Source organism: Mobula birostris, chromosome 28 (assembly GCF_030028105.1).
Source record: "Mobula birostris isolate sMobBir1 chromosome 28, sMobBir1.hap1, whole genome shotgun sequence".
Classification (NCBI taxonomy): Eukaryota; Metazoa; Chordata; class Chondrichthyes; order Myliobatiformes; family Myliobatidae; genus Mobula; species Mobula birostris.
In genome coordinates this window covers 34,565,139-34,578,885 of record NC_092397.1, presented here as the reverse complement: position 1 = coordinate 34,578,885, position 13,747 = coordinate 34,565,139, and the positions used below count along the sequence as shown (strand labels likewise).

General features: G+C 46.0%; 1 protein-coding gene and 1 non-coding gene across 2 annotated transcripts in view; both read right to left on the bottom strand.

Moving 5' to 3' along the window:
* LOC140189004 (uncharacterized) overlaps positions 1-13,747 on the bottom strand; it is a 580,675-nt gene that overhangs the window by 505,862 nt on the left and 61,066 nt on the right. The gene's annotated exons all lie outside the window — the stretch shown is intronic.
* Positions 8,005-8,076, bottom strand: trnad-guc (transfer RNA aspartic acid (anticodon GUC)). The gene has a single exon. It is a non-coding gene; the product is annotated as a tRNA-Asp (tRNA).

Sequence of the window (13,747 nt, the reverse complement as noted above, 5' to 3'; positions counted from 1 at the left end):
AACCCGCTGAGCTGTGGGAATAGATTTAGGAATGGGACAGTGGGAATGCTGAACTATAGACTTGATGCTCTATAGTATAGAATTGATGGGTTGAATGTTCAAGGGCATCCCCCAATGATCCTGTGTCCAATAATGATCTGAAACACTCAGTTTTGCTTCCAGGAAACATCTAATTTACCTGTGTGTACAAGGTATTTCTTTCTGTAATAATGAGGCACTCTGTAAGAACACTGGCACTGCATTCCAAGCACACTGAGCTGCCAGAGCACAACACTGGTCAGTGAGAGACGGGGCAGTACACGACTCTAATACAAGGACAGAGATTTATGAAAATATATTACTATTGATCCAGAGCAGGGCAGAATAGAAGAACAGACATCACAACAACCCCAGCACTGCTTTTTGGAAACACAGATTTCAAGCACCAGCCCATTGGTTCTACGGATATAGACATGAAAAACCCAGATTGTACTGTAAATTCACAGCCGAACACAAACCACACTCATCCCGTTGTGTACACCGGCCACCTGCAAAACTGCAAGAACACTGACATGCACAAACCAGCTCTGGACTGCACGGACACTGCCCGCTTTAGCTCCAGCACTGCGCAGCAGGGAGGCAGACAAGTGGAAACCAAAAATGTTTGCAGGAACAGAATGCTGCAGCTCAGCATGGTGAGGAAAGCCAGGCTGAATCTTTGGTATAAAAATGCCCTGCATAAGAGACTGTCCAAGAACAGTCAGTAGTGGACTACAGGGACAAAGAACTTCACAATATCTAGACATTCACTTCCACGATACAGACCAATAAAACTCTCAGCACTGTGCAGTGAGAGCACGGACATGTACACACCCAGTACTCCACTGTTAAACTCTAGTACTATCCCAGCACTTCAAGGACAGATGCCCGTACAAGCCTAATAATGGACTGCAATTCATTGACTCTATCAAACCCCTCCCTCCCAGTGGGCATCTTTCAGGATATAACGGAGAATTGATACAGTAGCATCTTGAGATGCTGTGTGTTTCCATTTCCAACTATTTTTAAAATGCCAGCAGGAAAAACTGTAACAGAAATGTATGCAGGCTATTGGAAAGATGTAATAGCAACAGAGTAGTGTGTGACTATAATTTCCCCAATATTGACTGGAATTCATTGAGTGTGGAAGTTTTGAGGAGCAGAATTTCCTGGCATCCTGGAACGATTTACCGGCATTTACAGCCAATATTCCCCAGTTTCAGCAGATTTACTATGTTGTGTAAAACTTAGACAAACTTCTGTAGGTGTATAGTAGAGAATATCCTGACTGGATACATCATGGTCTGGTATGGTGGAACCAATGACATTGAAAGGAATAGTAAATGAAAAATCAAGATGCGAATACTGTTGTTTTCAGGTTCCTCCGAGATTTGCTAACGAACCAAGATACAAATGGACAGTCATCGTTTGGTTTTGCCGAATTGTTTCCAGCCGGGTGGGTCCAACCGTTTGCCATTGCTCCGAGTGGGGAATTCTCTCTCTTCGTGTCCAGCTGAGTGATTGCCGGCCATTTGCTGCTTCATAAGCTACTCCGTGCCCAGACTAGAACTGTCTGTTGTTCTTTGGTTTCGGCTTCTCGTATCTAGCTGAGGAGGTCCGGCCATTTGCGGCTACTCCGAGTTGGGTATTCTATCTCTTCGTTGTCCAGGTCCAAGTCCAGGATCTGTGTTCCTGTCCACGTCCAAGTCCAGGATCTGTGTTTCATTCCCAGTCCAAGTCCAGGTTCTGTGAGCCTGTCCAAGCCCAAGTCCAGGCCCTGTGTTCCAGTCCACGTCCAAGTCCAGGATCCGTGTTCCAGTCCATGTCCAAGTCCAGGATCCGTGTTCCAGTCCACGTCCAAGTCCAGGATCCGTGTTCCAGTCCACGTCCAAGTCCAGGCTCATTGTTCCTGTCCAATTGCAAGTCCAGGCTCTGTGATCCAGTGCAAGTCCAGGTCCAGTCTCTGTGTTCCAGTCCAAGTCCAAGTCCAGGCTCCGTGTCCAAATCCGACTCCAAGTCCCGGTTCCGTGTCCAAGTTTCTAGTCATGGCTCCGTGTTCAAGTTTCTTGTCGCAGCTCCCTGAACAGGTTCCGAGTCCCAGCTTCGTGTCCATGTAAGCATCTAATCCACTCTTCCATTTTGTCCTGGCAACTATTAATAAAAAACACACTTCCGGTAATGCTACTTACGTGTCCGTGACCGTGTCCTGCTGTTAGGTCCGCTTTCCAATCGTCGCACACATTGGAACAGAAAGCTTGTAAACTGTGTGAGAGAGAGGATAGGTAGGTGATAGAGAAGGGATGCGCTGAGAGCGATGTTTCGAGATGTGTCTATTTTAATGCAAGGAGTATCTTGAACAAATCTAGTGAGCTTAGAACGTGGATTAGTACTTGGAGCTATGATGTTGTGTCCATTACAGACACTTGTACGGCTCAGGGGCAGCAATGCTGCTTGAAGTGATATATTCCAAATAAGAAGGAATTTTCAGTTGGAAGACGGACACTACCGTGGCTGACAAGTGAAATCAAAGCCAAAGTAAAAGCAAGGAGGGCATACAAGGAAGCCAGAGCTGACGTGAAGGTAGAGGATTGGGCAGCTTTTGAAAACTTGCTAAGGGAAACTAAGAGGTCATTCGGAAGGAAAAGGAATAACGCGAGGCAGCTGGTGACGAATAAAAAAAGAAGATACTAAAAGCAATTTTTAGGAATATAAAGGGTAAAAGAGAGTCGAGGGTAGATATAGGACGAATACAAAATGACGCTGGAGATACTGTAATGACAGATGCAGAGATTGCAGAGAAACTGAATGTTTATTTTGCATAAGTCTTCACAGTGGAAGTGTACCGGTCATTCAAGGGTGTCAGTGAAGTGAAGTTCTGCTGTGAAAATTACGACAGAGAAAGGTGCTCAGGAGATTTAATGTCTGAGAGTGGGTGAATCTCCTGGACCTGATCAAATGCACCCTCGGGTTCTGAAGGAAGTAGCTGGAGAGATTGCAGAGGCATTAACGATGATCATACAAGAATCGATAGATTCTGGCATTGTATGAGATGACTGGACAATTGCAAATGTTACTCCGCTATTGAAAAAGGCAGAGAGTCATCAAGAAGGAATCTATAGACCTGTTATCCTGACATCAGTGCTTGGGAAGCTGTTGGCCTCTATTGTTAGGAATGAGTTTACTGAATACCTGGAGCGACATCACAAGGTAGGACAAAGCCAGTATGGTTTCCTGAAAGGGACATCCTGACTGACAAACGTACTGCAATCCGTTGAAGAAATTATAAGCAGGGTGGACAACGGGGATGTAGTAGACGTGGTGTACTTGGGTTTCCAAAAGGCCTTTAATAAGGTGCCACACATGAAGCGCTTAGCAAGCTAAGAGCCCATGGAACTAGAGGGAAGTTACTTGATTGGGCGTAGCATTGGCTGGTCGGCATAAAACAGAGAGTGGGAATAAAGGGATCCTATTCTGGTTCGCTGTCGGTTACCATTGGAATTTCACCGGGGTCGGTGTTGGAAATACTGCTTTTTACGACGTAATTCAATGAGTTATACTACGGAATAAATGGATTTGTGGCTAAATTTGCCGATGATACAAAAAGAGGTGGAGGAACGGGTAACGTTGAGGAAACAGAGAGCCTCCAGAGACACTTGGATAGTTTAGGGGAATGGACAAAATCATGGCAAATGAAGGAAAATGTTGGAAAGTGTATGGTCATGCACTTGAAGAAATAAACGGGCAGACTATTATTTAGATCGGTAGAGAATTCAAAATGTAGAGATGCAAAGGGACTTGGGAGTCCTTGTGCTGAATGACCTAAAGGTTAACCTCCAGGTTAAATTGGTTGTGAAGAACGCGAATGCAATGTTGCCATTCATTTCCAGAGGTATGGAATACAAGAGCAGGGATGTGATGGTGAGGATCTATAAGGCACTCGTGAGACCAGAATTGGGGTATTATGTGCAGTTTTGTGCTCCTTATTTGAGAAATAATATATTGGCATTGGAAAGGGTTCAGAGAAGATTCACGAAAATTATTCCAGGAATGAAAAGGTTACCGTATGAGCAACGTCTGGAAGCGCTTATATTCCCCAGCGTTCAGAAGAGGGGGACGGGGTGCATGGGATCTTATAGAAACATTCTGAATGTTAACAGGCCTGAAGATATTAGATATAGCAAAGTTATTTTCCAATTTTCCATAATACTCGATTATAGGACAAGAGGGCACGACTTCGGGATTGAAGGACGTCCTTTAAGAACTGAGATTCCTTTAGTCAGAGGGTGGTAAATCTGTGGAATTTGTTGCCTCTAGCGGCTGTGGATGACAAGTCAGTGGGTGTATTCAAGGCAGATATAGATAAGCTCTTGATTAGCCAGGGCATCAAAGGGTATAGGGTGAAAGCAGGGGAGTGGGGATGACCGGAAGAATTGGATCAGCCCATGATTGAATGGCAGAGCAGACTCGATGTACCGAATAGCAATGCTTACGATTTTATATCTTATGGTCTTATTGTCTTAAGTTGTTAGACTGCCAGGCTTCAGATGTTTCAGAAAGAACAGGCAGGGAGGCCAAAGAGATCTGATCGAGGCACTGCTGATCAGAGACAGCATCACGGCTGCAGAAAAGGAGGAAGTGATGGAGGGCTTGTCTACTGAGTCTCCGTGGGTGGACAATAGGAACAGGAAGGGGTTAATATCTCTACTGAGTGTTTTTTTTAATATATAGATCATCCAATAGTAACAGGGACATCGAGGAGCAGATAGGGAGACAAATTCTGGAAAGGTGTAACAAATAATGGTTGACGTGGTGGGAGATTTTAATTTGCCCAATATTGATTGGCATATCCCTGGTGCTAGGTGTTAAGATGGGGTAGAGTTTAAGTGTGTTCAGGGAGGTTACCTGTCACAATATATAGATAAGCCTACAAGAGGAGTGGCTGCACTTGATCTGCTGTTGGTAAATGAACCTGGTCAGGTGTCAGGTATCTCAGTGGGCTGTGCTGTGAGCAAGGGTGGACCAAACTGCAAGACTCAAACACATCATGTGAGGTTAACTTATATTAAGTTTATTGTTCGGTGCAAAGCAGAAGCAGGAATAGTGCACTGGACAAGGACTCAGGCCTGAGACAAGGCTGGGAATAAGGGTCTGGGCTAGGAGTCGGAATCACGGACCGCCAGGGCCAGGACTCGGGGACTTGGAGCCGCCAGGGCCAGGACTCGGGGACTTGGAGCCGCCAGGGCCAGGAATTCTTTCTTATTCACGGGACAGACTCAGACACAGGACATAAAACACTGAGCCGGGAATCCTCCGTAGACACATGACGGAGTCGGGGCCCTTCTTGACACAGTGACCCAGTATTCCTTGGTACAAGGCCGGGATCGCTTTTAGACGTACGACAGGGATGCGGAGACCACACAACAATGGACAGAACTATAACTGGGCTCAAGTACGCTTCAAGCCGCGGCGAGCTCATGACTCGCCACAGCGGGTTAACTTTGACTGACCCGTACTGACAAGGGAAGGCGGCTTGCTGGCACTTGCTCCGGGAGGAGACTAGGCTTTCTCCGTCCAGATGACATGGGCTCGCAGTACCTTTGCTGACGTTGCAAACGCTGTCGCACCGAACGGCTGAAAGCCGGAGACTATAAACTGCCGGTTCAGCCGAGAGTAAATTGCCTCCAATCACCAAGCCCGAGGGATACGGGAAAACAGGGAACCAAAGGGAAACAGCGAGTCAACGGTCCGGATCGTAACATAAACAAAGTAATTTTAAAGGGACCCCGATCCAGACCATGACAGTGGGAGTGCATTTTTGAGGCAGTGATTACAATTTTATCTTCTTTACCATAGCATTGGAGAGGAATAGGAACAGACAAGTAACAAAAGCATTTAACTGGAGTTCGAGGGAAATATGAAGCTATCAGGCAGAGACTTGGAAGGAACAGAGTTCTCAGGGAAATGTATGGCAGAAATGTGGCGAATGTTCAGGGGATATTTGCGTGGCTTTCTGCATAGATAGGTGCCAATGAGGCAGAAAAGAGATGCTACGGTACAGGAACCATGGTGGACACATGATGAAAATATAGTCAAGAAAACAAAGGCTTACGAAATGTTCAAAAAACTAGGTATTGATAGAGATATATAAAATGATAAAGCTAGCAGGAAGGAGCTTAAGAAATTAAATTAGGAGAGCCAGAAGGGGCCATGAAAAAGCCTTGGCGAGCAGTTTAAGGAAGACCCTGAGGCAATCGACAGGTCTGTGAAGGGCGAGAGGATAAGATGTGAGAAAATAGGATCAATGAAGCGTGACAGTGGAAAAGTGTGTGCGGAACCAGAGGAGACAGCACAGGTACTATTCACTATGCAAAACAACCTTGGCAATTGTATGGATTTCAGCAAGGCATTTGATAAGGTACTCCATGCAAGGCTGACTAAGAAAGCAAGGAGACATAGGTTGCAAGGAGACATTGCTTTGTTGACCCAGAATTGGCTTGCCCACAGATAGCAAAAAATTGTTGTAGACGGGTCATATTCAGATTGGATATCAGTGACCAGCGATCTGCCTCAGAGTTCTTTTCAGGGACCCCTTCTCATCGTGATTTTTATAACTAACTTGGATGAGAAATTGGAGGGATACGTTACTAAATTTGCTGACATTGTTGGGGACATTTGGATAGTGTGGAGGGCTGTCAAAGTTTAAATCGGGACATCGATAGGATGCAAAACATGGCTGAAAAGTGGCAGTTGAAGTTTAACCCATTGCCATAGTCCCGTCTGGCTATTCCCCATCTTGCTATTACCTCCTCAAATGGGCCTTAATCCCCTTGTCTGATTTTCAATCTTTCCCAGTTCCGCTAATTACAACACACCCCGCCTGTACTGGAAACACTCGACTTGTCCGGAGTCCCCGCAGAATAGCATAACCTGGGACAGGTATTCAGCAAACAACGGGCTCTTTCCCTGCCCCCGCACCGCCCGTATGATTGCGCTATCTTCCTGCTGGCCAGGGCCTCGTTACCTACCAGTCGTCTTTATAGCTTATCCCGACCGGAGAGAGAGGCCATGGAGAAATATATTAGTGCATCCCTCGCGGAGGGAATTATACGAACTTTATCCTCGCCGGTAGGCGCCGGTTTCTTCTTTGTAGAGAAGGATGGGCCGGTTCGTGCCTGTATTGATTACCGAGGCCTGAACAATATAAAAGTTAAAGTACCAACTATCCCTGATTAACTCGACATTTGAACCATTTCAGGGAGCCACCATCTCCTCGAAGTTGGACCTTCGTCGCGCCCACCATCTAGTCAGGATGAGGGAGGGAGCCGAGTAGAGGACGGCCTTTAATACACGTCTGAGCCACATCGAGTACTTGGTCATGGCATTTGGCCACACCAATGCCCCGCCGTTTTTCAAGCCCTAATCAGTGATGTGCTGCGGGACTTCATTAAACGCTTCGTGTTCTTCTACCTAGATGACATCTTCATATTTTCTAGCAGCCCCCAGAAACACGTTCACCTTATCCGTCTCGTCCTCCAGAGACTGTGGGAGAGCAAGTTATTTGTGGAGGCCAAGAAATGTGAGTTCGAAGTCCCTTCGGTCATCTCCTGGGCTACTTCATCGAGAGCGGGCAGGTGAGGGCAGCTCCTGATAAGATCCGGGCGTTGGAAGAATGGCCCAGACCCACGACTCGCAATCAACTTCAGTCGTTTTGGTGGTTTGCAAACTGTTATCGCCGTTTTATCAGGGATTACAGTCGAGTGGCGGCGCTCCTTACCGACTTACCTCGCCTACCAGACCTTTTTGTTGGGGTTCCGAGGCTGATTCGGCATTCACTGACCTGAAGAGGTGGATCAGCTCACAAGAGCCCGAGCTATTTCACCTCCCCGATGTCCAATGGACTGATCGCTTCAACACCGAATACTTTGTCCTCTTTTATTTGTCTTTTTAAGACAATTTTCAGCTTGAAGAATGCAGTAAAATTTGTATCTCTCCGTCGGGGAATTGAACCCCGGTCTCCCGCGTGACAGGCGGGGATACTAACCACTATACTAACGAGGAATTGGTCGTGGTATCCGAATATATATTATTCCGGTTTTGTAATGCGACAGGCAGGAAACGACGTACAGCTCTTCGAGTTTGGAAGGGATTTTACCCACTTACCTCCGGTCTGTGGGAGGATGACGACCACAACTTGACATAACAGGAACTGCATCAGAGTGACCAGATTCAGAAAGCAGTGCGAGCCACAGTCATAAACCACTGGAGACGGTGCAGGATACGAGTCTCCTGCAGAATGATCGAACGATGGTGATATAATGGTGAACATATCTGTCTTCCAGGCAATTGACGCAGGTTCGATTTTCGATGATCGTAGTTAATCGACTTCTAATATTCTTTCATCGAAACTATCAGATGTAAACGTCTCATAGAACCCGATCCGTGCGGACTTCTACAGTCCGAGGGGCCTAACCTGCCAACTCGGGTACGAATTCCCCAAATTATTTAAATCGAAGAGAGAGTGTAAAATTATTATTCACACTGGGCTGTCCAGTGGATCAAGGGCGGATTTCCTGTCTTTCACATTTTCCCGATGAACTGACCAGTGCAGCTTCCTGCTGTCACTATAAACCAGATTCTCACAACAAACTAGGACACACCAAAACATGTCAGGTGATGTGTTCACACTGAGTGTTCTCAGTCCACTCACCACTGTCTCTGTCTATTTATATCCTGAGCGATCCCTCTCTCCAATACACGATTAAATTAAACCCTTTAATGCGATTAACAAATGTAATATAGAATCACTGAATCATTCAACCCTGAAACAGGCCTTTCGGCCCGCCACGTCGATGCTGAGAGTCAAGTACCAATCTCACCAGATAAAAATCTCACTTATCAGCCACTGCCCTCAGTGCCTTGATGATTCAGGTGCTCGTCCAGTCAATTCTCTAATATTATTGGAATACGTGCCTTCACTAGCCACTCAGGCATGGGTTCCAGTTTCCAGCCGCCATCTGCATGAAGTTCATCATCTCATGCTGTCTCGGTTTACACACGTCAGGACAGTTTCCTACTATTCTGAAAGGCCCCCGTTTATTTGATATGACCTACAAAGACCTCCGTCATCTCCAGCGCTCCATGGAAACGCCCGCAGTCTATCCAGCCTCGGTTTATACTGGAACTCTCCATCTCTGGCAAAATCCTTGCAAACATCCCATGCATTCAACACTCCAGTTAGTTTACAGAGCGTCCAAAGTTTTCAATTCTCGAATCTGCGGTAAACTTGATAAATCGGAGCTGGTTTCTACCGAATGGACGACCATGGGCCCAGCGCGCTCCCGCTGCGCCACTCTGCTGTTGGCTGAACGTGGTGCTGAGCTGCTCCGTTGTGGACGTTTCCCATTCTTTTCCTTTATTTTTATTTGTCGATTCTTTGCTGACGTCACATCGTTCCCCTTGCGAGCTGCTGTTTGGTGATTTATTTCCTCGCGTGTCTCTCTGCCCGTGACTCTGTCTGTCATTCAGTGCTTGCTACCTCCTGCCCCGTCCTGTTATTGTCTCTGTGCTCGGACCCTTCCGGAAGCCTCGTTCACGACATGTCAGCAGTGAATGTGTTTTACGTTATTTAATGAGTCCGGTTTCAGTGGCCCTGCTGTTACACATTCAGTTACTCTTCCACTGTGTCTCTTCCGCGCTCTCTCTCTCTTTGCCTCTGGGTTGTTCATTGGGACAGACATCAATGGTTCGAACAATGGACACCAGCTGAGTTGCAGCCGAGATTATCGGAGGACACTATTACAGGGTATTTTGAACTTTACGATGTGTTGACTCACACCTAGGTGGGTTAATTTATTGTATCCAGAAGTGTGGTTAACATCTCGTGCCGTATAGGTATTTGAATAAATAACAGAATCAAAAGGATCTCAGCAGATCGGGCTGCTGTGCTTTTCTGTCCTGCTGATGTGAAAACTGGGGTCCGAGGATTTCGGCCTACTCCGGATGCTCCGGGAGCAAATCCGTTACCCAGTCTGTTTCGAGATGCTGTTAGCTTGCTTCTCTTGTTTGCATGACGTTTCTTTTTCTTTCTTTCTCTGCGCAGCGGTTTTTAGTGTTTTTTTTAAATTGGGTTATTCGAGTTTCTTGTTTTGTGGCTGCCTGGATGAAGGCAAATCTGAAAATAAATATGTTTTGAATAGTTGAATCATTACTCATTAATAGAATCTGCCTCTATCGCCCTTTGAGAAAGGGAGATCCAGACAACCCCGCTCGCTTGCCGGTAGTCAGGGGACCCTACCTGAGGAAGGATACCTTAAATGACCGAGTGGGTGCGGCAAAGGGACACTAGATTTGTCCAGGCAGGACACCATAGGCATTGATCGCCGACACTCTCCAGAACAATCTAATTTCTTCACACACTCACTGAACTGAGATTTGGAATTGTGAAGATGTACGGCTCAACAGGAAAGCAGTTCAGTCCATGTTGGCGGCAGATGATCTCTCGAATGTCAAGAGTGACTCAACCGATAGAATTTCCAATGAACGCCCTGAATTCATAACAAGACCCTTGAAGCGCAATGCAATAAAGGGTTTTAATTTCCTTATTCCATAGTTTCATCACGAGACGGCGACACAAATAATACTTTGGTAGAAGGAATGAAGAAATTTGAAATTACGTGGACAGGGATTACTCTGAGAGGACCCGCCTCTCCCGCAGTGGAACTTGCGCAGTGAAACCTCAATGAACTTCTGGTGTATCGCCTAATCACTCGGCCATGACAACTGCTACCACACAGATAGGGAGGTAGAAGGACATTTTCATGGGATCCCATCACCATGTCCCGGGTCGATTGGGCTCAACATCAACGCTGAGGGTCAGAGAATCTGAACTGACATCCTCTCCACATCCACTCTATCCAGGTCGCTCAATATTTGATAGGTTTCCATGAGATGCTCCCTCATTTATCTGAATTCCAATGAGTAGAGGCTCAGAGTCCTCAAATGCTCCTTGTATCTTCACCGTTTCATTCCGGAATTATTCTCGTGAGACTCCCCTGGGCCCTCTCCAGTGCCAGCGCATCCTCTATCAGAAATGGGCCCACAATTGTCTACAATGCTCCAAATGAATCTGATCAATGTCTTACAATTCATCTTCATTATAACCTTGCTTTTAGACGCTAGTCCTGGCGGAATAAATGCTAAAATTGTATTTGTCTTTCTTACCACCAACTCAACCCGCAACTTATCCTTTAGGGAATCCTGCACGAGAACTCCCCAGTACATTTGCACGTCTGATTTCTGAATTTGTCCCCATTTGGGAAATAGTCTTTCTGTCAATGTGGCTGACCATACATTATCGTACTCTGTATCCCAGCTTCCACTTAGTTGCCCATTCTCCAAGACCTTCTGCAGACTTCCTGCCTCATCAATATTACCAGCCCCTCCATCTAATTTTCTATCACATACAAAGCCATCAATTTCGTCATCCAGATCATTGACAAATAAGGTACAAGGCAGAGACCCCTCCAGAAGACGCCTAGTTACCGACAAACGACTGAAAATGCATATTTATTCCCAGACTTTACCTCCCACCATTCGCCAATATATTTTCGATTCTCGTATCTTTCCTGCAATACCATGAGCTCTAGTTTTGTTTAGCAACCTTTTTGCGTCACTTGATAAAGACCTTTTGAAAATCCAAGTTAACAACACCCACTGACTCTCCATTCTCTATCTCGTCTGCTATTTCTCCAAAGAATTCCAACAGATCTGTGTGGCCAGATTTCTCTTTAAGAAAACCATGTTGGCCGGACTATTTTATCAGACGCCTGAAAGCACATGCTGACGAACGGACTACAGCATTTTCCCAACATAAAATCCATGCCAACCGGTCCGTAATATCTTGTCTTTTGTAAACTTAAAATTATTTTTGCAATTTTCCTGTCGTCTGAACCATTCCAGAATCCAGTCATTCCTGAATAATCACTATTAACGCTTCCGTGATATCGTCACCCACTTCTTTCATAAACCCGCGGTGTAGTTCATCTGGTCCAGGTGACATCCGGAATTTCTAACATACTGCTGGTATCAACATAAAATGGCAGACGCAAAAAGCTTATTAAGCCATCGTCCGAGGTTTACTCTTGTATTTTTAAACTTCCTACCTACCTGAAAAGCGACTGTTTGTATCCTCTTTCCATCGGACAGAAAGCACAAAAGCCTGAAAGAACGTATCACAGGCTCATGGATAGTTTCAATCCCTTTGTTTTATCTACTGAATCGGTTCTTAGTACGATAAGGTGTACGTTTGACCTCACAAGTCACCTCGTTATGATGCTGCACCTTATTATTTACCTGCACTGTGCTTTCCCTGTCGCTGTTACACTTTATTCTGCACTCTGTTATTGCTTTACCTTGTGCGATCTCAATACACTGTGCAATGATTTCATCTCCATGGACAGTATGAACGAGAAGGTTTTCACTGTATCTCGGTACATGTGTCTAAAATATAACAGTTTAAATTCCCATCGCGGCCGCAGTAGGGAGCCCCGGCCTCCCTTCAGCGCAGCGTTTCCCAGCTGCCAATGAAACACAACAGAAACAAATCTGCCGGATCACTGGCCGCCAGCCTGTCGGTTAACAGCCGGACGCGCTCACCGATGCGCCGCAGAGACAAGTTTTGTGGAAAGTAGGAATAAATGGTTCAATTCTGTGTTGTAGAACGTGACCGACAATCGCTGCTGGGCGGGACCCGGTTTTTCACAATCTACATGACTGGTTTGCATCAGAGAGTCAAACAGAAAATGTTGGAAGTACACCGTAGTCAGGACTCGAAACTGCTCGAGGAAATCCCAATGGATTCCGGAGCATTGCGAAACAATTCGGCCACGACTACACACTCCCACTGATTTCCCTTCTGGCATTTATCCAAACGGAAGAAGTGCTGCGCCTGCCCGTTCACCTCCTCCCTCACAACATTCAGAGTCCCAAACAGTCCTTCCAGGTGAGGAAACACTTCAGCTGTGAGTTTCTCTGGGTCATATACTGTATCGGATGCTCCAATACGGCCTCATCTACAACTGCAAGACGCAAGATAGATTGGGGAAACATTTTGTGGAACAACTTTGCTCCGTCCGCAACGAGTAGGATTTCCCAATGGTCAACCATTTTAATTCCGCTGCCCAATCCCATTCTGACATGTTGGTCCATGGATTCCTCTACTGACACGATGAAGCCACGCTCGGGTTGGAGGAGCAACACTTCATATTCCGTCTGGATAACCCTCAATCTGATAGAATGAACATCGATTTCTCTAACCCGCTAATCTCTCCATTCTCCTCTCTTTGCTTTAATTTTCTATTCCGGATTCCCTCTTGCGTCTTCACCTTTCCCCGCATGTTTACCGCCTCTCTCTAGTCAACCCGCCCCTCCAAACTGATTTCTGCCTTTCAACCCCTTTCCTTTTCCACCAATCACCGCCCATCCTCACAAATATTCCCCTTTACCCAGCATATCTAACTTCCATCTTAACCTGGCTTCTCCTATGGCCCCCAGTTTTCCATACTGCACTGTCCCCAACATATCTACCTCTTGTTCTCAACTGGCTCCACCTATCACCTCCCAGTTTTCAATCTCCCCTTTCCGCTACATATCTACATTCTTTCATCAAATTGCTTCACCTATCACCTTCCAGTTTTCAATACTCCCCTTTCCTCAACATATCTACCCTCCT